This window comes from Elgaria multicarinata, chromosome 3 (assembly GCF_023053635.1).
Source record: "Elgaria multicarinata webbii isolate HBS135686 ecotype San Diego chromosome 3, rElgMul1.1.pri, whole genome shotgun sequence".
NCBI lineage: Eukaryota > Metazoa > Chordata > Lepidosauria > Squamata > Anguidae > Elgaria > Elgaria multicarinata.
Genome location: NC_086173.1, coordinates 98142704 through 98170089, shown reverse-complemented (window position 1 = coordinate 98170089; position 27386 = coordinate 98142704). Strand labels below are relative to the sequence as shown.

General features: G+C 40.3%; 1 protein-coding gene across 2 annotated transcripts in view; it reads right to left on the bottom strand.

The window, feature by feature from the left end:
* Window positions 1-26375, bottom strand: part of DAG1 (dystroglycan 1) — a 68884-nt gene extending 42509 nt beyond the window's left edge. The window contains exon 1 of one of the 2 annotated variants that reach the window (XM_063121038.1): window positions 26250-26375. The gene's annotated coding sequence lies outside the window, so the exon portion shown is untranslated. Of the gene's footprint in view, window positions 1-25795; window positions 25841-26249 lie in introns of those variants that run through there. The other variant, XM_063121039.1, reaches the window with a different exon arrangement.
* Between the last annotated feature and the right edge of the window lie 1011 nt (window positions 26376-27386).

Genomic DNA, 27386 nt, shown 5'->3' with positions numbered 1-27386 from the left:
AAGGAATGGTACAAAAAAGTTATTATTGGTTTTCAACAGGATGGAGATGCTGCTCAATTGTTTTATTCCAATTTCTTTGGAGGTTCTTGAACATGGGACCAATGTAAAATTTACGAAGTCCCAGCCAGGAAATGAGTTGTGCTTTTATGGCTTCTCACTACATATACCTTTGTATAGATCCTTTTAACAGAGTGGAACAGGTCTATGGAGTGCACTAATAACTCTCCAACTGTTACAGAGAAGCCTTGCCTATGTTGTTCAGCCACACCAAAAACAAATGGATCTAATTGGCAGAAGGCACTCACCACTATGAGGGCATGAGGTCTTCACCTCTCTCTACAGGAACAGACTCCATTAGCTGTGCAGACAGCTGAGAGAACAGACGGAGGAACAGCTGCGAACTTCTTGAATAGCCTTGTCCTATTTCTACAGAGATCATCAGCTATATAAACTATATAAACAGTGATAGTTGTCCTGTAAAGTCACATTGATTTTAGCAAAGTATGCTTAGAAGTACAGTCCTAAACCCTAAAGCTATTGCCAATATAAGAAGTATCCAAAAGTATGGTCCTGGCATCCACTAAGATGCATCTGATGCTTCATGGAAAGGAGCAAAATGGAAAACAAACCATCACTTAATCCCCTTACTTCCTGGTTTTAAGATGCTCTCACAAACATGACAACAGATGTCCTTCTTTTTGCCAATCTTCTCCAAAGAAAACAATAAAAACTTTGAAGTTGAATAATAAAAGAGCAGGTAATGGCCTCTTTCTGCAGTGTGCAGCTTGAATCATTTGTTTGAGTAATCTGGAGCACTTTTCTGCAGTACACCTAGCTACTTTTTAATATGAAGCACACTGTGGTCTGGACTGAATAGGCCAATCTGTGACGAGCTGGACTTGCCTTAAGGGAGAGAGTGGGACTTCATTTTGGACTCTTCCAGACTTATGATTCCATAAAATATAACTCTAGAAGTGTTGTGACAAGTAGTTTCAGAATAAGTAATCATTTTTAATAAAGCTTCATGTCAGCTTTATACATATTGGAAAACACAGTTTGGAAAGTTGGCTGGCACTGTAAACTATGCCTTTCATGCTTACACTACTAAATAATGCTTAAATGGGCAAGCAGGAAGCAACCATTCAAAGAGTCATTCTGCCAAAGATTATCTTCATGGAGTTTTCAATTGTAAACCAGGAAATCAACTACAGACTGCTCACTTTAATAACCTTAAGAATTATGGAATTCTCATTTTGGAAGCTAGAAGGGAGAAGTTCAAATATATTAGCAAGCTCAAAAGGCAGGTCTGTCCTGAACGACAAAGAGCTGTTTCATTCAGACTTTATGAAGTCTGTTTTAATAATACATATGAGACAATACTCTTCTGATAAGCTCTCAATTACACCAACATTCAGACAATATTCCCACAGGAACACACACATTCTGTACTGTTCACTTAACAGATTAGCTAGGTAATGAGGCTGTATTTTGACTATCAGTTCTGATGAATTTCCTTGTGCATTCTCACATTATGTGCTAGAACTAATACAAAGTGTTTTTCCTAAAAAGGAAAAAACATGCTCAGGACTTTAAAAAAGCAACTACTCCAAATATTGTGTGCATGGACCAATTTATTCTCCTTTCATCAGCTCTCAAGTTGACATGAATTTTAACATAACTAAAAATGTAGAGTAACATTGCCACACACTGGGATGGGTGGGGAGAGAAGGCACTTGGCCTACTACCAAATGTGTTCCTTATTAGCAGATTGATCCGATATCTAACCCAACATGCATGTATTGCGGGCAATGTGGGAAACATGACCTGTAAACTCTCATCAATGAAGCAAGTATTTCAAAATTTGTGTTTCCTGAACTTGGGAAGCTGCCTCCAATTCTCTTTGCACTTACATTTAAGCAACTAACTCTAACTTACCAGATATGTTTTCACAGCAATGCATATTTATTCACTCAGCACTTTCTAAACATGAGCACTCTGTAACAGTAAGAGATAAGTGGGTTTCACAAAAATGTGCAAGCCTTGACAGAAATTGAGAAAGTAGAACTTGCGTTTTAAAAGGAAAAGAACTTACTTTTTAACAGAAGCAGTTTGACAAAGGGATCTCCAGTGAGCAGGCCAGTATATTATTGTGAATGCTCCACTTAACTTGATTGTGCAAACTTGCATCCCAGGGATAGCACAAGGCACAGCAAGTATTACAAATGCTCTCTGTGTGTATGTGCAAGGTACGCTATCCCACAATTTCATCCTTTTGTGAGCCCCTACTTTGGATCCAGAACAAGACAGGCATTAGGCATTCTGATCCCACAATGATCTGTATTAGGACCAGGTAGCAAAGTTTGCATGACATCAAATTTATTATGATTAAACCAAGAAGGGATTGGAAAGAGCTTTCTAAACTGGGAGAATGGGCATCAAAATGGCAAATGCAGTTTAATGTAAGCAAGTAAAAACTGATGTACATTGAAGCAAAGAATCCCAACTGCGCATATATGCTAATGGGAACTGAACTAACAGTAAGTGGCCATGAAAGAGATCTTGGTTGTGTTGGACAGCTCAATGAAAATGTCAAGCCAGTATGCAGTTGCTATGAAAAAGGCAAATTCTACTTTAGGCAAGGGATTGAAAATAAAATTGCCAATCTCATAATGCCCTTATACAAATCTATTGTGCAACCACACTTAGAATATTGTGTACAGTTCTGGAATATGGTCGAGTTGGAAAAACCTAATATGATGTAGGGGTTGGATCAACTCCACTATGAGGAAAGATTTCAATGACCCAGTTTGCACATCTCAGCAGCAATTTTTGGGTTAACACAGAAATTGTGGGTACGAGTGGAGTGTGAAAGCTGCACACTTATTATTTTCTCTTTTAATTAACAACCTGGAATAAACTGCATTTAATCATCGGGTTTACCATGTATTACTTCTAGTATCAGGGGCAATATACCCTATGTATACCAGTTGCTGGGGGACACACCCAGGAGGGTGCTATTGAATTCATTTTGTACTTGTGAATTTCCCATAGGCAGCTGACTGGCCACTGTGTGAATGGTATGCTGGACTAGATGGACCCTTGTCTGATCCAACATGACTCTTACCTTATCCCAGCCGCAGCCTACTGCATCTACAAAATGGATCACCAATATCTACAAACCAGGTATTAAAGTAGGCATGCCTTATTAGGCATGCCAACTTTCATACCTGGTTTGTAGATATTACGCTATGTTCACTATGCACTATTATCCACCTCTTCACACTAACTGCAGAGTGACTGACCTGATCTTGTCCAGAATCTTCTAGTCCCTTCCTTCAATGTTTTCCATAATAAGATCATTGTAACAGAATGTAAGAATAGAAAAGCCACAGAGAGAGGCCAGACTGACTCCAGAAATCTAAAATAGCTATGCCAAATTGTTTATGTGACAGTAAAAATAGTTTTGCTCTCCCTTCATTCCTAAGACCTTAACTTTGCAAGAAACAGCTACATATAATAAGCCTAAATGCTGAGCCTAAAAGGTGAGGTGCCTTAGAACATTTATCTAAAGATTTATCTGAGGAAAGGCTAGCAAGTCAGAATGCTGCCTCTTAAAATTATCTGTTCTGGGCAAAATTCCAAAGAGTGTCAGTTACCCTGCTAATTTAAGAGAGTATATCCTTATTTTAGACAACTAAGCATCAGGAGAGATTCTCCCTCCAGCCCATGAACTGCTCACATCTACATCACTGTTCACATCTACAGCCACAAAGAGCAAGCAGCAAACCAATTAACCACAGCACAGAAAATTCTCATATTCCAAGGAAGCACAAGCAGCAATACTGCTTAGCACATAAATGCCAGCAGGTCAAAACTAACTCCCCATTAAAAATTACCAAGTGATTTATGTCCCAGAAAGAATTTCTGAACTGAAAAATGAATGCATGCAATAAAAATAACATATTTTCAGTGGTGGTTATCATATAGTTTAAGTCACATAATTATGTTTGAAGAGATTTAGAAACAATCATCCAGACCACCATAGTTGCATTTTCTCACTAAGTGCACTAATTTCACATGGTAGCACCATAAGCCCTCTTATTTGTCATGCCTTGCTATGAAGGCCAACTTTCCTGACTCTAGCATTCCTGAGATTCCTATGTTGAAGTCCAGCTTCAGAGAATCAAGGCACCATTATTTTAAAGGAATATTGATTAAGGCTACAATCCAATAGCCCATAAGATTATTATTATTATTATTATTATTATTATTTATTTATATAGCACCATCAATGTACATGGTGCTGTACAGAGTAAAACAGTAAATAGCAAGACCCTGCCACATAGGCTTACATTCTAATAAAATCATAATAAAACAATAAGGAGGGGAAGAGAATGCAAACGGGCACAGGGTAGGGTAAACAGGCACTGGGTAGGGTAAAACTAACAGTATAAAGTCAGAACAAAATCAAGTTTTAAAAGCTTTAGGAATAAGAAAAGTTTTTAGCTGAGCTTTAAAAGCTGCGGTTGAACTTGTAAGGAGCTCCACTTGTGTGCTGGATCTTACACCCCCAGAGGAACCCCCAGTACGCTGGCAGAAAGCTCCACTGGTGTAGATTTACTAGAGGTAAAGCGGGAAGAGCATTCAAAACATGTCAGGGAAGATTGGGGTGGGGGGAGCTTAGATATACATGATTCAAATCATTCCCAACTACATACCATACAAGGGAGAACTACACCAAACTTGGAGCTGCTGTAGTGATTCTCTCTCCCTTTGGTGTCAAACAGGAGGGGGGAAACGTAAAAAAAATGGGGTGGAAAAACTTGTCCCTCCACTCAACCTCTGACCCAGCTGGCACAAGTCAGAAGGGCTTAGAGGTTGTAGAGGTTTCTCCACCATGGATGACCTGCCTGCCCCTCATTACCATGGAATTTGCTCTACCCACCAGTACAAGGATCATGTGCTACACTTATATTTATATATTCATTCATGATATTATGTAAAGAACCTCTTCATATAGGGCAAGATTGCATCAGCACCAATTCAGGATATGTCCTCAAATGCACATCGGATCGTTCATGTCTGTGCCCCCACTGGATAAAAGCCAATATATATTACACGGGTGGATTTTCTCCCTTTCACACCTTAGCAATGAGATTTAATTTCAGATATTTAATTAAATGTTAACACAGGATCCTAAGAAACCCAACACAGAAAAGATGACTGGTTCACAAACAAAGGGTTCTGACTCGCCACTTCAACTTGGACTAGGAACAAATATGGTGGGAAGATTTGTGCCACTCTGAAATCGACAGCAGTGTATTCCCTTGTGATTTCAAAGATTTTTTCCAGAAATTCCTTCAACAGATTTCCTTGGGCATCTTCTAAAGACATTCTTCTATTTACAGAGGATGCAGGCCAGGCCGACTGGGCTTTACTAGAATCCTGTGTGCAGAAAGTATATCTTAAAACATTACTGATATTCTCACTGAAGAACCTCAACATTCCATGAATGCAGCTCTAAAAAACCTGCTTTATAGCATTGAAGTCATCAGTTAAGGAATTGTTTGTTGCTCAGCCTCTCATTCCATACCACCCAAAAAAGGCATCTGGCACCTGATATAGTCCAGAACTGGTTCTGTGTTTGAAATACAGCATTCTACAACAGTTATTCTGCTTCAGAAGTTCTCTAATACCATCTTACTTTTCCTGAGAAGCTACAACTGAAATGCAGAAAATACCAACACATAATAGGGGAAACAAATTCTAATTTATATTGTACACCACCCAAAAAACTTGCATTACCGGTCACTTTACAAGTGTGAAAACTAAAATGATAGCATCCACCATGGTATCCAATGATGAGCTGGGGGTTCTGTGTTGCAGTGGTTCGGCTCCTCCTTGGATGACCAATTCAAAAAGGTGGTGCTCTGTGCCTAGGCAGTTATGTTACGTGGTTCCACAAAGCTCGATTTTATCTCCCATGCTGTTCAACATCTACGTGAAACGTCTAGTGGAGGTCATCTGGAGATGCAGGCTGAAGTGCCACCAATATGCAGATAATACCAAGGTTTATCTCTCCTTTTTATCAAATCCAAGAGAGGCAATAGGTGTTCAAAATCAGTACCTGAGTGCAGTAATGGACTGGATGAAAACCAATAAAAGATACAATCCAGAGAGTGGAGAATTGTTAATGAGCAGTTTGCCTGGCTGGCTAAGAAGTGTTCAACCTGCTCTGGAGGCCCCCCTAAAGGTTCACGTTCATAGTTGAGGAAACTCTTGAATCCAGTATTGTCACTGGATTGTCACCAAGGCACAGGGGGGCTTGGTGTTACCGAGCACCTTTTATCAGCTTAAGATGATAAATCAACTACTGCTCTATCTGAACAGAAATACTGTAGCTACAGTTATCCATGCTCTAATTTAGTAGAATTGATTAAGAATTTACTCTTTTTGTAGGTGTGAGTAGTTCTGTATGTATGTGTTGTGAGATAATTGAGTAATGGAAAATATGTTCTTGGAAATGGAGAAAGATTGCCACAAATGGGTCGGTCAAGTGCTAGAAGCAGCATGTAGCTTAATTTAGCAGGGATACCTTCACCTGGGTGTTACTGCTATATAGGTGCCGAGCAAACCTCTCTAGGGAGCTCATTCCACAGCAGAAAAGGCCCTCCACCTGGTAGTCACCCACCTCACTTCCTTTGGCAGAGGCTCCCGGAGAAGGAACCCTGAAGATGATCTTAGAATTCGGGCAGGTAATATGGGAAGTGATCCTTCAGATAATCTGGCCCCAAGCCATTTAGGGCTTTGAATGTTAATACCAGCACTTTGAATTGGGCACGGACATGGATTTACAGTACCATATACCAAACATAAAGACCAAGATCATGGAAAGCCAAACCATCTACTCAACAATCTGGCCTGGGCTCAGGAGCCACAGTATTACAGTGGTTCCGGTTCTTCCTCGATAGTTAGTGCCAAAAGGTAGTGATGATTCTTCTTCTGCCTTAATTTTAAAAAGTAAAAGAAAAGAAAAGAAAACTCTGAATGCAATCAGTAAGCCTGATAGTCTGTTGGGTTCACCATGGGTTATCCCAATGACAACCCACACTGCATAGCTTTTTCGCAGGGTGGGTTGTCGTGTGAACTCAGCCATTGAAGATAAGCCACCCATTACTAAACAACAGTCTTGTGCAAAAAGCCAAGAGGATCTGGGACCACCATGAACTGATTAGGTCCCCCAAATCCCTGTAAGTGAGCAGTAAAGGAACCCTAAGATAAAGTTGCTCCTAAGGTAACTGTCTCAGATTTAAAGGACTCCCAATTAACAGACATCTTCAGATTTAAAGTACAGAAAACGGAAGAAGTCTTGAGATGAACTGTGTGGCTTCACCTTTTATGAAAGGGCTTATAGTGCCATTTAAGTCAATATGATCAGATCATATGACAGTTTCTTACACAGAGAGCTTTGGGCAGGAGGAGTAGGGTGGCTCCTTTTCTGCATGTTGCATGATCTTATGGGGGTGTGTGGAGAAAACCTCACCCTTTTCTTGTCCCATTATCTGAAGAGAAAAGTTCAGGTGGGGTAATAACTCTTTCCTGCCTACTGCATCTCCCCTGGCCCCACGTTGTTCAGCAGAGTTTCCTAGGCATATATGCCAGAACTGAGGGGGTGTTTGGGTGTGTGACATACTCCATCATTGACTTTTCCCCACTAGGTTGTGCCCCATTTCCGTTACTTTTTAGCTATTTGGCAGTAATCCTAGCTGCCAAGTCAAAGTCTGTTGCTAAGCATGTGGTTCAGTCCAGAAGGGCACACAATGGGTGGATCACTATATTGGTGCCTAATGTGGACAAACCCACAAAAGTGTTCACTATGGTGGCCACCCCTTCACTCCTCTCTGGCAGGAGAGAATGAGACAATGAGGTCAGGCAGACTTTAGAGTTTATTATTGCTTGGATTATTAGTACAAATTATAAAAGGGTGAAGATTGAGGAAGCCCATCTTTGAAAGTGGTTAGGGATCAGGAAGGACATGCCTAGCTGAGCTTTTGCTCTGCCTGTACTGTGACTTAAATTTTTTGGAAGGGAGGGTAAATAACCGGGCCCTGACTCATGTTTTTCTTCCTTTTTTTGAGTTCTTAGCTCAAACTAGCAGTTTAAAGCTATAGAACAGAGCAAGCATTTAAGTGGTAACGTTTCTTTGTAAAATCATCTTCATTAGAAATACAAATATTGCATTACAACTAGCAGGAAAGCCTTTGTTAAACAAATGCTCGGCATGTTTTATAGGGTGAGCCTATGCATGCGTACTTCCAAGTCCTTCTGAGTTCAATGGCGTTTATTCCCAGGTAAGCATGTTCAGGATTACAGTCTTAGAAAAATGCAAGAATTTGTATTTTGAGTTCATAAATGCAAATCCACTCATGCAATGGAGAATTGTCATGCAATGGAGACTTTTCTAGCCAGCTGTGCTCCTTGAAAAGTCCCTGGGGGTTACAGGACCATCAGAAAGGCCTGAGATGTGGCACTGGGTGGCTGAAGGGGGGGGGGAGAAAATAGCAAAAACCAGGTGCAGGCAGCTTGCACAAACTGGGATGTGGCATGCAAGAGGATGCAGTGGATGGGAGGAGCCAAGAAACCCCATTGTGGAAGTGGAACCTCTGCTCACATAACCCAGGACATCACCCAAGACATGTATGGGGGAAAGAAAAAATACAAATTGGAGAAATGGCCAAAAGCCGCAACATAAAGCAGATTTTTTAAAAAATAAAGCATGCCAAGTGTTTATTTACCTAGGTAAAGCTCAAATTAAATGCAGAAATTTATTCAGTTTGATTAATCAGTTTTTTAAAAATGTATATATTTTTGCAATGCCCCAGACAGTGCAGTATGAATCTATGCAGAATAACATCCAGGAGGCATTTTGTATATGAAGAGAATGTGAGCTATACAGCTCTGGTTTGGGATCCTTTTGTTTTGAGGCTACACTGTTGGAAGTATTTGCATCTTCAAGAAGAACCCCTCTCATTTTGTTCTGACTGGATCCTTTACAGATTTACAAGATACTTTTTCCATGGAGGAAAACTACCATTTCCAGAACAGTGGACATATTTCACTCTGAGGAAGAACTCAGAATACACGCATGTCAGAATGAGAGACAATTTGAAATGGGAAGTGATTTAACTAGAGAATGGATGGTGATGGATAACAATGTCCTAAAGATCCACTACACCAGCATTACTTTGTTCAAACTTACTGTGCAGTAGCAGCTACATTCTTCCTGGAAACAATATATTTTCTATCAAGAACAGGGCAAACCGTATCACAAAAACATGGGGATTTTATAATCTGCTAAGGGTGTTGCAGTTTTGCCAGCTGCTGCTCGGCTAGTTCAAAACCACGATAACTAAAATGACAAGCTGACAGGATACCAGAAGAACAAAAAGTTCTGTAAGAAGAAAATGAAAACAGAAGTTTGTAGCATCTTAAAAAGCTAGTGAGGACTTCTGACAGACAAGGGATAAAATGGAGAAACAACCAAAGCCATTACTAAATATAAAAGAAAATGGCTATTCTCTTGGTCTATTTCTTGGGGCTTGTTTCTGTATTAGTGTGCCAAAACACTAATACAGCAGCTTTCTATGAGCATATACATACTATAATTGCCTGTTATTCATACTGAAAAGATGTGCAAAAAGTTCTCCATGCAGAACCTCCCTAGCAGCTACAGAGATGGAAGGGAACCACCACAACCTGAGCATTCTGCAGATGTGCATTTCGTAAACTAGATCTTGTCTGATCCCTACCCCCGCCCCCAATCCCAACATGCAGCTACGTCCCAAGTTGAAAATATTAGGATTGTTTTTATTTAATTTGTTGTACATCACCTTGCTGACTCTTAAAAATACTTAAGAATTATAAAATTAAAAACCTGAACCTTCAGCTGCCATATACCCCAAACAAGCTTTTTTTTATTGTAAACTCCTTGGGGGCACAAACTTATACTCTTGTACTCTGAAAAGCACCATGCACACTGATGGCACTATTAGTATTATTAGTTGTAACTACAACGTATTTTCCACCTAAATTATTTTTGCATTTTGTAAGTCAGCCTAAAACATATTTCCACAAGAGTTAATGGTAAATGTTTACCACATTGTCTGTCCACACAACCAGTTGAACTATTTATTGAACATCAGACACCTACAAGAATGAATTACCCCTCTTCCATTTTATAAAAAGCTTTCCTGCCTAGTAATACAGGGAGGACTCTAGGCTGTTTACAAGCCTGATATAAATGCATTTTCAATCATATTTATCCCTATCCAAAGCTGTCTTCTCCAATTTGGAAGAAATTTGGCAAAAAGGTTCCAGGACTGGAAGCTGAGTTATCACATGATGTGTTTCTTTTCTTCATCCTTGTAAACAAGATAAAATGCTTACTTAGAAGAGGAAATTTTAATTGACATTCGTTGTCACAAGGTTGAACGAATGAAGGGCTGGGAAATGATGCATAAAAAGCAAGCATAGAGAAGAATTGGTCTAACTAGGCCATTTCACCTGATATGGGCTGGGCTATAATATGAACTGCCAGACAATACTCATTAGTAAATTCAAATGTTAAAGTATTCAGTTTACAGTTTACAGACTGAATGCTATATTATCAAAAAGACAATCAAGTGCCAAGAAATATTGTCCAAGTTATCAAGGCAGGAGCACACTAACCTTTCACAAGGTGACAGGACTGAACACTTTTCTATATTTTTCTCCAAAATTAGAAATTGCAAAGAATTTCAGAAATATATTATTGAAAATTATGAATCAAATCACCACCAGATCGTGATTTCTTGAGCAGTAGAAGTGCCTGGACAAAGAACAAACTTTGTCAAGCCCTTCAGAGTTTCTCAGCAGGTCTACAAAAAAAGTTTCAGTCTAACAAGCAATAAGGCTAATTCCTTTCCAGTGAGTGGGTGCAGAGGGAAGGGAAGGGAATGTAAATGGAACAATTGTTTGCCTATGAATGTACTTTGCAAATCATTTCAGCCTTCACATTGCTTCAAAGCCACATTAGCCCGATTGTAAATACTTTGATCTAAACCTCACCCTCTCCCAAGTTTTCATCACCTCAATTAGGACATGGTGCCCCAAGACAGAGTCCTTTTATTGACCAATGGGGCCTTCCTTAACTATATATAAGGCATTACAATGTAAAGTTGCTATTGTGCATTCCAATCTCTTAATGTGCCTGGGCTGAGCCCCAAAGAACTGAGCTACCAACTGATGAAGCTAATAAGACTTAAGGGCCATTATTTAAGGAGCTACTTGAGCAGTGTCGTCTTTCCAGGAAAGATCGAACCACCGAAGCACAGCTAGCCCAATTATCTATTCAGCACTAAGAGAATATCATCTATTTGTCTTTATTACATAGATAGGTTTCACATTTACACCCTGCTCTTCCTCCTTGAAGCTCAAAATGATGCTATATTTTACTTCACTATTCTCACAATCATGTGAGGTAGGTTAGTCTGAGACTTATCCAAGACCTCCAAGTAAGCTTTGTGGCTGAGCAAAGATTTGAATCTGGATCTTCCAAGTACAAGACCAGAACACCATTTACCCTAACTAAGCTCACATTTAGAAGGAAGTCTAAAGGACAAGGCAAAAGGAAGTCAACACAAATCTGTGAAGCAAGTTTAGGTCTAGCTTTTGAAATTCTTCCTTCTGATCACATAGCATTCCTTTCCATACAGAATGCAAGAGATCCTTTGTCAAGCCCTTCAAACAGTGAAGTAATCACTTAGATCTAGTAGCCATTGATTTTCCATGGTGAGAAGCATGAGCCATCTATCAACCCAAGACACAAATTAGAGTCATGAGTTTTGCACACACACAAAAATTAGAGCTTAATATTCATTCTTGGCAGGGTGCTTCCTTAGTGAGATAATCAGGCATCTGGGACTAAAAGTTTTGCTATGAGCTGAAAAGAGACAGGAGAGAAGATTTAGGGAGCCTGGCTATTGAGTCAAGTCATCTAGAGAAGGCAGTGTCCGAGATAGTAAATGCAATGTTTAGACATTCTATTTGACATATCTAGAATGAATAAAAACAGCATAGCCTAATAAGAGTACTGTACAAAATTTCATCATACGTGTTCAGAAGGGCAGATTCTAAATGAAATAAATGCAAAATATCAGCCATTACGATTATGGCACGAATGAAAAAAGTTATCTTGTAGAGAGGCTAAAAGAATAGTTAATTAAGTTTAGGCTAACAACTGTATACTTACACATGTATATTAGATGGATTTAAAAGCAGAGAGATTTTTCTTTAAAGCCACAGTATTCATTTCTGCTCCTTGCTTCTTGCACACTAAATTAGAAGACTCGAGTCCCCTGTACATTACAGGGAGGCTATTAACTGATAAGTTACAATATTCTTTTTCAGTATGCAGCCAGTAGCCAAGTACTTATGCACTCCAACTTGTAAGCCCAGATTTAGCCTTTCCGAGAAGTGTATCATTTCAGAATGCATGAGGAGGGGAGCAAATCTAAATGCGCCCTCATATGAAATAAAAGTTAAGTAGAAAGATACACTAAAAGTCTTCTCCTTGCCCAGTCCAGATGATTTTTTTATGAAGCCATGGATGAGCATTAGGGCTGAGCTCTCCTCCCTCCTTTATAATCTTTTTTTTTTTTTTTAAAGAAAATTTGCTATCAGGAACCAGTGACTTAGTGGTTAAACATCTCAGTCTATTAAAAGAAACTATTAAATATCATGGAAGACTACCTTTCCCAATTCAAACATACGGTACCAGTGAAGAGAATAGAAAATGTGAGACATCCAATATTAGTCTAAGCCAGGCCCACTGCAACTTGTCACATTCCATTCCATTCAAAGTACAGTCATTAGGAAGCAGGTATATTTCCCCTATATTTATTTATTAAAACATTTGCATCCTGCCCTATATCACTGGGATCTCAGGGTGGTTTAGGATATTATTATATTTGTATCTCGCCTTTTGTCCAATGCTGGGCCTGGCTTACAACAACCTTACTTCTACAAAGAAACTACTGATCTATATAAAGTCTTGACTTAAATTTCTAAGAGACGAGAATTTAAGGCAGGAGAGAGAAAAGATCAGTTGTAAACAGCAGAACTCTAGAGGCAAGGAAGGGATTAAACCAACCTTTGACTTTCCAGTTTCAAGATGTCTACTTGAAATATCTTCCTATCTAAACAAAGCCCCAAATAGGAAAGCATACTAGAATCACAGAGTAAAAGTTAAGAGCCCATGGGCAGGAACAGTTGATGAATTTAGCACTGTAGAATCTAAACTATTCTATGCATGTGACTCAGTAACAACGATAGTGGGTAAAAACCAAGATAAAAGAAAAAGGTTTTATCTTAAAGTCCAACAAGATATAACTAAAATAAAGACAAGCAAATATTGTGCCCATCCTTGAAAGCTTTTCAGGTGCTTTATGCCAAGAGCACAGAAATTCAACTATTATCCATTTTGTTTCTTCCAATCCAAGTTCCAAAGTCTCATCCCTCCCTAGTGTAGAAGCTTAGAGCCAGGTGGAACAAGCAATTTTACTTCCAGCTATATATTACAGATGGAAGTTGTAGACATATGGAAGTTTGCAAACAGCCCAGGAGACAACTCGTACAGCCCAGGTGGAGCATTAAATCCTATAAGTGTTTAATCTGAATGCAATAGGATTGTCTTATAATGAAGACCCAAACTTCTGCACAGCTAGACCAATTCTATCATTAATCACATCATTTTAACAGATATATATATGGCACTGGAGACATCCGCTCAATGATGCAGCTAGGACTGAAGCGCAGGGCCCCACAGCTCAGAGAGCCCTCTAAAGACCACCTATAGAACAGCAGGGGATGGGGACAGCCGGGGCATGCATGAGTATGCCAGGGCGAATGCTGCTTGCCACAGCAATCTTCCTTTCTTCTTATTTTAAATAACATTTTATAATCAGTGCATGGCCAGGTGGATGGCTATGCACAATTTATTATTTTTCTTTCAATATGTTAGCGTTCTCTACAACAAAATCATCCTTTTAAGTAAACACATTTACTTATTCCCAAGTAAATGTGTTTAGCATCAGGGGAAGCAGAAGCAAACTCCATTTTATTCATTTAGTCATGATGGTGCTATGGTTTAACTGAGTTTAAAATGTGAAACTGCACATGATTAAAGAATTTGTGGATTTCTTTTAATTTGAGTTAGCAAGCAGTTTTGGGTTTTTTTTGCTTTCACTTATTATGAGATTCGAATAAATGCAACATCATAAAAACATTTAAAATTAATCAAATATAATACAATTCCCTAAAAATAATTAAAACTGGCAGCAGAAACCAGAACACTCAAGTACAGGAACCAAATATTATGCCCCAAAAGTTGTTTCCACCAGTCACCTAAAAATCTCAGTAGAATAGGCCTGGCAGATTTCCCTTGGAAGGATGTTCCATAGCACAGGGGGCATGAATGGCCCAGTAAAGCCCCCTTACTCACAGCAAAGGCTATACCAATGACAGTGGTGGCACCTGAAGAATATTAAATACATTTGATATTTAATTCGTGGGGAAGGCAAACATGTTCCCCTAAGATAAGCTGGTTTAAGTCCATTTAAGGGTTTTAAAAATCAACACCAGAATCGTGTTTGCCTTGGAAACAAAATGGTGCAAGACCTGGAATTATGTGCTTTGCAACTTACCCCGAATACCAATTGGGCCACTACATTCTAAACAACTTGAAATTCCTGAACTGTTGAGGGGAGCCCTGTATACATACACATAAATGCACACTACCATCCAAACCCTTAGGATATTAAACTTTGGCTATTTCGATTATAATTACTTACTCTATCTCCATCAAAGTCAACACAGTAAGCCCTTGTAGTTCTTCTCAAAAGAAAAAAACTAAAAACAAACTAGCAGCATTCCAGATATTTCAACTTTTGAGCAGGGCTTTCCAAACTGGCATGCTAACCTATATTTAGGATACTGCAGTAGAACAACCAATATTAAGAGTAATCAATTCAGCATGTTTGTACTAGTATGACTATGTCCACAGTATGCACCAAATTAGAGATCAGCAGACTGGAGATAGAAGGAAATTTATGAATGTAGAAGAAACACTAGATTTAAGTAGACAAATGGAGTACACAATAAAAGATTCCAGCCAGAGGTTACAATGTTACAAGGAATTCTTGTAGTATGGGTTTCTACTAGAAGAATGAACAAGTGACAGAACCTAGGAATTGGGGGACAGCCTTAGGGCATGTCTACACCATCTGGTGTAGAGGGAGAGAGGTGGGAAGATCCTGGACTTACCTGCTTCCGGGATTGTCCCAGGGTGTCTACACGTGGCACGCAATGTCCCGGGAGGAAGAGGATGTCACGCCCGCCATTTTGTTTTGTTTAATCAAAAACGCACAGGAGCGCTTCATTGCAAAAGTGACCTCACCCCACCCGCCATGGGCACGGAGCTCCTGAGGAGCTCTGCACCCCATGCCCAGTTCCTGGCTCCTCATGGTTACTCGCGAGGTGCCGGGACGAAACTAGGACAGCCCCATGGTCTCGGGATCACCGAGACCGCAGGAAAAGTCAGGATTAAAGGATTGGGCGATATCCCAGGGAAAGGGAGGGATCATCTCTCCCTTCTCCTGGGATCCCCTGTGCATCATGTGGATGCACAGGGATGATCCCCGGGATATTGCCCCGTCTAGACATGCCCTTAAGGTCACTCCTTTTCCATTCATGGAGCTGAACAAATAGGGAAATCTGGCAACAAGGTGCAAGGTAGGAGAGGCCTGGCCTATACCAGCTTTCACGTGAAAAAGGAGGGGATCAGCTCACCAAGACTGTTGAGGGAGGGGCTAACTCTTGTTACCCCACCCACCACCACGTGCTATGTTTATTCTTCATGTTCAGGGTCTCCCTCTGTAAGTTGTGGGGTGGAAAATCTGGACTGCATTCTATGCCTGTCAAAATAGGATGTATATCTTCCCAAAGTACAAATTAGCCAGACTGAACTTTTCCCTGATCCCCTCAAAAAACAAAAAACAGCCATCAATCACTGCCTCTTCCCCAATGCTGAATAAGGAAGCCCGTTTTTATGGTTTTCTAACTTGTCAATTTCTATCTTAGGAACCAACAAAGTGTACTATTGACCTATTACATTCACTGCCTTCCCCCCCCCCCACCTTTGCACCATGCCATCACCACTCAAAGTAACCAGCACTAAGCAATTTGGGTCTTGATTTAAGATGACCCACTGTGTTGCAATGTGAGAAGCCCTGTTTTATGACAACAGTAGTCCCACATATTCCCAGGCATGCAGAATGAGGACATATATAAAATGGTCAGTTGTATGGAGTACATAAAAACAAACACACACATTCAAGTCTGTGTGCATGTATGACACAGACTTAAATGTACTCTGAGGATAGCAAAAGTCCTACATCTGTCAACTAGCAGTTTGCTGCCAGTACTTATAAATTCACAGTTCTATACAGGGTTGGCATGTACACATTTTCTTCTAGTCCTAAATAATTCATGCTGTCCCTGAGCGGATTGTAAATTTAGTAGTTAAGACTAAACACCACTGCATTAAGTGACACTGGGAGGTGGGGGTGGGGGAACTCTGAAAGCCATACCAACAGGGGGGAAATACCGCCCCCCCAACACACATACAGAATGAAATATGTTGACTGAAAGAAGATTGGGGTTTTCCATACAAATATTCTTTTATTTTTGGCGGGGGAAATTTTGAACACAGAAATTAATTTTCATAAACAAGGTTTTAGATGTTATGACTTTGACATCTTAAATATTGACTTAGAAGCAGCTCCACCTATAATTAACATTACCAGTTTCACATACTTTTGTTATGACACTCCATTACTAAACTGTAATGAAAAACTGCAGGTAATCTTTGTAATCGCTTTCATAGAATTCTGACTGATTAATTACATCTTTTCACTCTATTGCCACACACAGAATGCTCTGGCTACAGATTCTGTTTTCCAGTTCCTAGTCACAAAGAAGCTAGTAGTTCATTCCTTCTTTAAAAAAAGCAAGTTGTGTTACTTCTTCGTTTGTGACAGTGCACTGGTGCTAAAGCTAATAGCAAGGTTAATGAAGGTGTTTTGAAAATCCTTTCTACAAACACTTGCACATGTGAAAAACACAACCTATGTAAAGCTTCTTGTACAACAATTCTGTATGAATAGTTATCTACTTTAGTCACAGGGTGAAAATATGTGGTTTAATAGATATATGAAGATCTACATGATCGAGTTTGTACATATGAAAATCCAGTGTAATATTTTCTCCTGACACAAATGTTTCAGAGCCTTTAAAGAACTGTTGTCACCAGAGGCAGGATACTGAACCAGAGTAACCATTACTCAGAGTTGAACTGGTAATTCACTGCTCATAATGTTAATCCTGATCTATAGAATTTGACTGAGTTATATTTATTTATATTAACAAAGCATTGAGGAGCAGGTCTGCATTCTGAACCAGTGTCAAGAGTGCCCAAATGAGTGAGGGAGAGGTTAAAACTGAATCCAGACAATGCTATACAGCATGGTGGTGGTTTGGAGGGGATGAGCCTGCCAGTGATCAATGGGGTTTCTGTAACTTGATGTGGTTAAGAGCTTAAAGGTACTCCTAAAAGTGGTTTATTTTGGGAAGCAGGCCTAAGTAGTCACTCCAAAGCTCTCCTACTAGAGATGGCTAGGACAGCTACTTCTCTGTTTTGTTTTTTCATAGGGCTGCAAGACCTATTCTGTAAGGCTGGCATTTATTTATTTATTACATTTTTATACGGCCCCATAGCCGAAGCTCTCTGGGTGGTTTACAAAAGTTGATGTCGGATTAAATTTTAGTTGAAATCTGATTAGATTTTGTCCATATTTATTTGTATTTTTGACTGGTCATAAACTGCTTTGGGCAAGCATGAAACTATTGTATACATATACATATTGTATACATATTTTAATAATAAAATGGCAGTTCCATTCAGTGATGTGGATTTTCCAAGAAATTTTGAACTGGAAAATTTTCCAGTGCAAATTAAGTTAATTTGCAGATGATCATTTGAATTGGAAAATTTTCAGTTTGCATTTGAAACTCACTAGAGAGTGATTTAATTTAGCATGCTTACTAAATGTGAGTAAAATAAAGCAAAAAAGTTCCAATGCACCACAGGTATTTGACCTAAAATATTTGAGGAAAAACATTAAAGCACACTTAATGAGATTTAAATGTTACATTATGTAGACATTTATATTTGAATACTTTTAAAAATTTAACAGCAATCACATGTACTTCCCGGATATTGTTTAAATCATGGGTGGGCCCTCCAGATATTTTGGCCTACAACTCCTTCGGCTTTTAGCAGCAGAGCCAATAGTGAGGGATGATGGAAATTTAAGGCCAAAACTCAGGCGGGCCACAAGTTGCCCATGCCTGATTTAAATTCAAAGAAAGAAAGAAAGGTACTGAAAACTGCTGACACACTAGTTCAGCCTCCCCCAACCTGGTGTCTTCCAGATATTCTAGATTAAAACTCCCAATTCCTTCAGCCAGCTTGGCTGGCTGGGGATATTGGGAGTTGTATTACCAGTTGTTAATTACCATGCATGATATACTGACAACCATTCATCTATTTCAACAGAGTTCAGCTCTTTCCACTACAGTTATTGGAGCACCTTTAGTTTAGTTGTGACTAGTTATTAGTTCTATTTCACACTGAGATATATTTCTGTGATATAAGTATTCTCTTACATTCTTACTAGGGATAATCACCTGAAAAACAGTAATTATAACCTTGAAACTGCCCAGATTGCCTAATATTTTATTTGCATTTAGCATCTATTCATTTTCACTAATGAACTTATGAAACGGGGGGGGGGGGGGGGAGAGAATCCAGGTAAGCACTGGAATTTTTTCCACCCAACACTACTAGTGCCATTCCCAGCTTTTTTTTTTAATCCAAAACAAATTCTTTAATAATTATGTATTGAGTAAAGAAGTACGTTCTCCTGAATTTTATTAAGCAATTTTGAGCTCTGTTATGAAGGTAGGGGAAAATGGTCCTTTTCCTCTACCCCATGCATTATTTTATAAACTGCTACTATGTTCTCCAAAGCCCCAAATGCCTTAGCATTTTTGTGTACATTAGATACTCCAATCCTTTGTTCATTTGGGTTATCCTTTTCAGCACCTTTCCCAGCTCTCTCTTTTATGATTGGGAATTAGAACTGACCTATTATTTAGCTAGTTTAGAGAGATCCTTCTGGATTTCTTCAGACTGTTTTGGATGTCACAGTTTTCAACAATTCAGTGTCATGCAACAACTAGCTCTTTGCTAAACTCTTATTCTATATGAGCCTCTGCCACCTTGGGGAACCTTGATGCTTACTTCCTTATATTATGAAGTCTGTCCATGTATTCCTATATTTTGGTTCTTATTGTTTAAATGCTTACTGATCCATAAGAGGAGCAGTTCTCTTATCCCATAAACTGAATTTACTTAGGAACCTTTGGTGAGTGGCTGTTAAACGTTTTGGAAGTGCCAAGTGCATAATGCGTACTGGATTCTGCCTATCTACATGCTTGCTGACATTTACTGAGAACTCCAAAACGTACCTGGAGGCAAGATTTCCTTTTACAGATGTCATGTTGACTAGTTTTCACTAAGGTTTGTTCTTCTATAGGTTTAACAATTCAAGCTTTAATAATGCTTTCCACCAGTTTATCTGAGACTGGTATTAAGCTAATGAGCCAGAGTGTCATGGTTTCCTGCTGGATTCCTTGAATTAAAAAAAGCTGTTAAGCCACTCGGTTAAGAGACATTTTTTGTAGCAAATGGCTTTTTAAAAATCTAGTTCTATATTCAAATTCTTTAAGAAATCTTGGTGTATGCGAACCCAACCAAGTGAGATAATAACATAAAAGCCATTCTGGATCAGGGCTATCTAGTGCAGCATTCTGTTCACACAGAGGTCAAGCAGCCCAAAAGAAGAATACAAGTGCAATAGCACCCTACCACTCTTGTTAACCAGCAACTAGTACACAAAATCATACTGCCTCTTATACTGGAGGTAATATATAGCCATCATGACTAGTAGCAACTGACAGTGTTATCCTCCACAAATTTGCCCCCCAAAAATCATCAACTCGGAATTCTGGCTGCTGCATTTATGCCACCATTCTTTCAATACAATCAGCTGTTTCACTTAAACGCATGTTCAATTTTAATTTGTCAATTTGCCCTAGAATTTCCTATCTTGTCACCACTGTCGAACCTCTACTTCACTTAGTTCTGACACTCTTCCCAAAGATTCAACATTTTATTTTACTTCTTAAAAATTAGGATTAACATAAATGTTACAGTCCAAGACAACTAGACAGCTTTAGGTCTCTGTATATTCATGTGAATAATATGAAAAACAAAACGTCAACATTCAGAAATTGTATTCTTACATTTGAGTACTGCAGTAATTTCACCAAATGTTGGTATTGCAATTATTTCCAAAATTACACCGCTTTTGTCTTATTACTGACTTATTACTTTTTAACTCTCCCATTGGGGAAGAAGTGTTATGGTTAAAAGTTTGTTAGAATGAAATCTTGAACTGAATTTAGCAATCCTAATAATTGTAATGGGAGCCTGCAAAGAACTAGCAATGATATTCAAAATACACATGAACCTCCCTGTCTTGGAGGGCATGGGAAAAGTAAAAATGCAAGGCCTCATATGTACTGATGTTTAAACTCAATGATGTGTCAATCAAGTTCACATTTAATAAGACTTGTGTGCACTAAGGCTTCTCTCCCACATTAAGGTTACTGAAACAAGGCCAGAGTATTTAGAGTCAAGAACGCATTCCTGGTTCTTCACACAGATGCCAGAACTTCCACAGCACTTTAGACAAAGAACAATGACAGGAATGAAGTATAAGAATGAGATGGAATTGAAGCAAAACATCTAAAGTTATAATCTCTATATAAGTGACAACTGGGAAACAGTAACGAAGGGCATAGCATTTCCCAAAACAGAAAATGTTCCAGTATTTGGTTCTTCTGTGGAAAAACTTCAATTTCATAGGTTCATTAGTAAAAAAGAATGTATGCTAATTGAAAATACAGTATTAGGCAAGCCTGGCAGTTTCAGAGTTGTAATTAATGTTTTTCAGGTGATTATCCCTAGCATATGTCATTGAAATACATATATGTTTCATTGAAATGGAACTATTACATAGTGACAGAGAAACTGTAGGTGCTCCACAGGCCTCAGTGGGAGAGAGGTGAACTCGGATGAAATAGCGGAGTGGGTGTCAGCATATCATGCACAGTTCTTTGGCTTCTTAAAATTAATTAGTGTGTTAACAGTTTTAAGCGTGTTCCCCCCTTAAATTTAATCAGTGTAAGGGAAGTACAGGCTATTGGCTTTAAATTTTTACAAATATTCCAATAAAAATTCTACGTAATATAACATGTAAATCATTTTAAGTGTGCTTTAATTTCCCCCTTCAAATATGTCAGCACACTAAAGTACTTTTGTGTATTTGGGGGGATTAAAATGGGGTTTCAGAAAATTTGCCAAAGCAAATTACCCTATACAAATTACCCTAATTTGCATAAGAAATTTTGCCAGAAAAAAAATCAATTCAAAATTTGCCAAAAAACAACTATATCACTGCTGTCAGTCTAGATCAGGGATGTTGAACCTCAGGCTTGGTGATAAGTGCAACCCCTCTGGTGCCAAACCCTGCCCTCTGGGATTCTCCAGATGGCCATGGCCCCTTCTCTTCCCCCCCCCCCCGCTTTTCCACTGACCACTGATTGTTTGATGCTTTCCCAGTTTCTGCTCAGTTTTTCCCTATTCTAAATGGTTGGAATGCCTCTTCTAAGGCTTAGCTAGTAGCAAAAAGAATTTTAAGCTAAAATATACTTGTATTTTGGCTCCACCACCACCACCTCTTTCCTTTGGCCTTGCCCACCACTGGAATGTAATCCCTCGAACATCTCTGAAATTTAATTCTTGGGCTGAAAGTTTCAACACCCCCGGTATAGATGGATTAGCACAATTTCCCCAAACTTCTGAAAAAATGTGTACTTTTCTCTTGAAGTAGAACTGGAGTTATTGCAAGCCTTACACTCGAAGTGATTTACTTTTAGAAGGTGTACAAGAATTGTCTACTCACACAGTCACACCCTCCATTTCTGCATAAATCAGCATTCAGGGAATTCCTCCTTATTGCATAAAACAGGCAGCCTTCTCTGAAGGCGGGTAATCCTGCTGCACCCTCTGAGCTAGGAGAAACGGCATGCTCCAATTACAACTAATGCTGAGACAGCAGAGAATGTCCTGCTTCCAGCAGAGGGTGACTTGAGAGAGTTAAGAGCAGATAATCATGCAGAGATACAGCAGGCAGCCTCCACTTTGATGGTGACTACTTTAGGTTCACAGGAGCCTTTATGTAACTAACTTTTTATGGCACACTTCCAGCATTCTAATGTGCACTGCCACACTGTTTGGGAATTAGTGAACCTCAACCATCTATGTGTGGATAAGAGCCACTATACTATCACACATCTTTTTTTAAGAGGTACTATTTCTCTGTTTGATACTACCTGTGTAACTGGAACATCACTCTCAATGAGCAAGTCAACATCTTGCAAGCCACCGATACAAACCTGCCCACACTCTGAGATCAGCATCAGAGACCCTTACTGGTGTGTCTGCCTGTAAGAACAACAAGTAGGTGGGAACAAAAGTTAAGGTCTTCTCAGTATTGGCCCCTGACCTGTGGAATTCTGTTCCAATTGAAGTCCATCAGACCCCATCATTACAGGCCTTCTAGTGAGCCCTAAAGACTCACCTCTTCACTTTGGCCTATAAATGAGTTAGGACTCTACTGGTGCCATTGTGTATATGGCCCTATTTGGTTTTCATTGTTAATTTTGATACTCTGTCTTCGTCATTATTTTATTAAGTTGTGTAGTTTTAAATGTACTGTCATACGTCACCTTGGGAGGGTTTACCCTAAAAGATGGCTTACAATCTTTTAAATAAATAAAGTAAGGGGAGCCCCACTTAACTAGCAACACTTGGGGGGTGGACCCTTCTTAGAGAACACAGGGATCCCCAACAGGGCTACATCGTACATTAGTATTACTGCATCCACTCCTTGATGCACTCCTAAGGAAGCTTTGCTTTGTTCCAGAAGAGGGAGAACACCCTTCCACAAATAAAATTCCTCCAAAATCCCTTATCAGTCTCAAATCTATAGAATAAGTTGCTAGCAAAGTCCTTACTCTTCAACCAACAGTGGGGAACTAAAACATATTCTTCACACACTTTGAATGCTAAGGGACTACAAGTCCACAACAGCTTATAGAATAATAAACCTTACAGTAGCACAAGACTATTGATTTTGCTGCAACAGACTAGCATAGCTCCCCCTCTAGAAGAGATCATTTAGAATTAAGCTTTTACAGGACTTCCCATTGATATTTTAATAGAACTGAACACAAACTTCATTGTAAGAGGCTCTATTGAAGAGACATGACATGCTCTAGCATCTCCAGTTTGTCATCTACACAATTCCCAAAAAGTTGTCCCAGAAAGCGTTGAGCACTCATTTCTGTTTTATTCCAAGTTAGTGTCCGGCATAAGCCATATAGACATAAATGCATTCAAAGGATTCAAACATCTTAAGAGTTCATCCACTTTCTCATATTCCTGTCTGAAAATCTGCAAGTGTCATATGAATTGATGTGAAAGTTGTTTACAATGTAACTTCCCACTGTGAACTATTAATGGAGAGAAAGACCACAACAGGATACAGTAATGCTTCTCTCTGAGGGCCAAGACCAACTTTTAAAAGCTCCAGTGCACCACCACAAGTCAGAACACAAAGCATGTTGGAGAGGAGGCTATTCCAGATTCTCAAAAACGCAGATGCTTTGTTAGAAAAAAGCAAGCTTTAATTATATTTTTGTTCATACTACTTTCTTACACAATTGAGCATTCAAGGCAGAATATATTTCTTGCTGCAAAATATGGGCATAACACTTTTATGGTTAGGAAAATAGCATAACTACAGCAGCATTATGAATTCTCTTCTAGGGAACTCCTGTCTGGCCTTAATTGGAACTGCCTCAGAACAGCTGATCAATCTTCCTAAACAATCATTTTTAAAGGAGTGTCCTTGTCCTCCATCCTGCTATACTACTTCTATAGTACTTACAACAATAATACAGTGTTTCTCAAACATATAAATTTTATTATTATATGCAACTCAACAAAAAAGTACAGTTCAATATACTGGGAATTATTTCCCCAGAACTCCAATCCATAAGGTGCACTTAAGGCCCAAGTGGATATGTCTATTTAGAGGATCCAATATACTAATTCAGTACATCCAGTTCATGCAGTGAGTAAATTCAGGGTGGTTCAGTGCACATTAGTCCCTGACTATCCACACAGCCACAACAAATTATTGCAGAACCAGTGTGGTGTAAGGAAAAAGTACTTGCTTTTTCCAGTGCCACTGCTACATTTCCTGTTGTGCACTACAACACGAGATCATGAAAACCGCTGTTTGAACACATCTTTACACGTTACTTCTAAATATACAGCTTTTAAAATTGTATAGAATGCCTGTACTGGATTAGGTTTTTGGAATGCAGTGCTCATTCTGCATGTGGTGGAACAGCCAGCAATTACTGGTATCATGACGGCATTACCTACAAGAATAATGGTTCCAGGGCATTACTTTACAAGTCAATAGAACCTCTGGTGAATAAATTGATTTTTAACAAACTTGCATTTGACCTGTTCAGCATCAATGATTCCTGCAGGCCTAGCTCTCCAGGACACAGACACTAAAGTAACGCTAACATGTAAACATGTGTCTACAGGGGAGCAACAGGGGAACAATGTCTCCTACCTAAGCAGTTATAAAGTTTCTAGTATTTCTAACTATAGATATTGGCTGGAGATACAAATCAAGACAATTAACAGCAAAAGATTACAATTAGTGCCCTACCTGACAAGTCTGTTGCAAGGATCACCCAGAATATATGCAGAACACTTTAATCTAAAGCACCAGTTATTGGCATAACTATTATTACCATAGTATAACTATTATTACCTCAACCTATTCTATCAACTATCACTTACTTCTTACGTGGATTTAGGGCCTTGGAAACCGACATTACTCTGTTTCGCAGATATAGCAGAATCATTCACAGACTTCTGAAGATCTTTCTAAGACTCAAACTCTCAATATGAAAACGTAAAATATCCAAGAACTCCTGGCCTAAGCCTAAAACGTCTTGTTCTTCCAACCCTAGAAAATTCAAAACGTTCATTCCTCAACATGGCAGGCAACCGCAGAGAGTTTTATGAGAAGGGGCCTGCAACACTCCCAAAATGGCAAAGCCACAACAGCAGCCTTCTACAAGAGGACACTGATTTCTCTACATGCTACAGACCAACCTCAAACACATAACGGGTGTCCCAAGGAAGCCAGTTTCTTCCATTCAGCAACCCACGGACCCTTCAACTGCACCCTAGTAGCACCGATCCTGCCTGCCTGCCGTACACTTCGGTGCCACACATACACCCCAATGCTCTAAGCGCCACCACAGCCAATTGCACCTGCTGAGCCTGTATCACCCGTCCACCTGCCTTCTAGCAGGAACCCAAGGCCCACCACCACCGCCCCACACTCCACTGCCTTACCATCACACGCCCCTTCGGGAAGGGAGAACAGTGGTCCAGGCCCAAGGTGAGATGCCCCCCTCCACACACACACGATGGCTGTGGGGAGAAGGCGAGAAGGAAGAAGATTCGCGACGCGAAGAGCACGAGAGAGGGGAGGTATCGGTGTGGGGGAGGGAGAGTCCCAAAACCGCTCAAACCCGAGCGCTGCGAAGGCCTCGGGGCTCCCCGAATTCCCGGCCTGTGAGGGCCCCGCGTTAGTCCCGACTAGCAGCAGCAGCAGCAGCGCCCCCCCCCCCAACCCCAAAGCGTCAGGGTTTACCTACTGCGGCGCGCGCGCGCGCACTCCTCCACCCGCCAGCCCCCGCGAAGCCCGGCCCGCCCGCGAGGAGGCCGCTCCCTCCCGGGACTCGCCGCCGGCACAGTGACCGACCGACCAAGCGACCGACCAAGCGCGACGGCGCGCGACACGTACCTGGGGGAGGGGCGGCGCACAGGAGCCTAGCAACCGCCGGCACGAGCGCGCCGCAACCAATCACAAAGCCTTCCCCGGCCCGAGCCGCAGCGCAGCGCAGCACGGCAGCGTCTGCCCGTTTGGCTGGCGGCAGCCCGACCCAACCCGCCGGGCTCCGCCTCACGCGCACCGACTCCCCCTACCCAACCGCAGGACACGCCCTCTCTTGGAACGAAACCACGCCCCCTCCGGCGCACGTTCCCCTGGCCACACCCTCGGGGCGCTGGATATGACGGCCCCCCAAATCAAGGGCTCCAGAGCACGCCCATCGTTACACTTCTTATTGGGCAGAAGGAAGAAAATGTTCGCTCCTCGTTTCCTGATTGGTCCGTCGTGAAAATTCTTATGGGAGGGAAAACGCTCAGGCAGCATGCCTTGCCCCACCTGCAAACTCCGCCCAGCGCTTTTCAGGGACAAAGACCAAAAAAGAGTGCAGAGTGTGGTTCTTCATCCTCCTAAACTCATGACCAACCTAACGCTTGTTTATCAAATAAGCAAGTCTCGTGGTCGGGCTAAGATCCCTTTAAAATCACTCTAGATCTCGGAATTATCGGCTGTGGTTATTCGGTGGAGAGGAGTGTCCTCTGCATACTTTCAGCTGCAGTTGTAGAAAAAAAGAAGCTCGGAACAAGGGCGTAATAAAAGCAATAAATAAAGTATTTAGCATCTTGATTATACCTAAACTTACTTGATTTAAATGTATATTTTTAGGAATTAAGCACACCTACTGGCTGAGTTCGGACGGCACGCTAATCAACGGTTGTTTCCCGTTCTGTTCCTATTACCCCCCACCCCCCAGTTGATAAAGCCTGTCCTCCGAACTCAGCCACTAACACAGGTAGATCTGCAACAAACGTTCTATCCTCTTAAAGCGATAGTTACAAAATGTACTGAACGTCTTTATCATCCTTGGTCCCTATTGAATCCCAGATAAACACAATCATATTTCCTTATTATCTCTTTGTCACCCTCATATTCCAAGCAAGCTCCTGACTTCAATGTCTTTAGAACTGGCACCCTGAGGTCAATGATGATTCAAGGAGGTTAAAGTGTCTGTTACTGATGTTCTTATGCTTGATGTCCAATTTGTGCCCATTT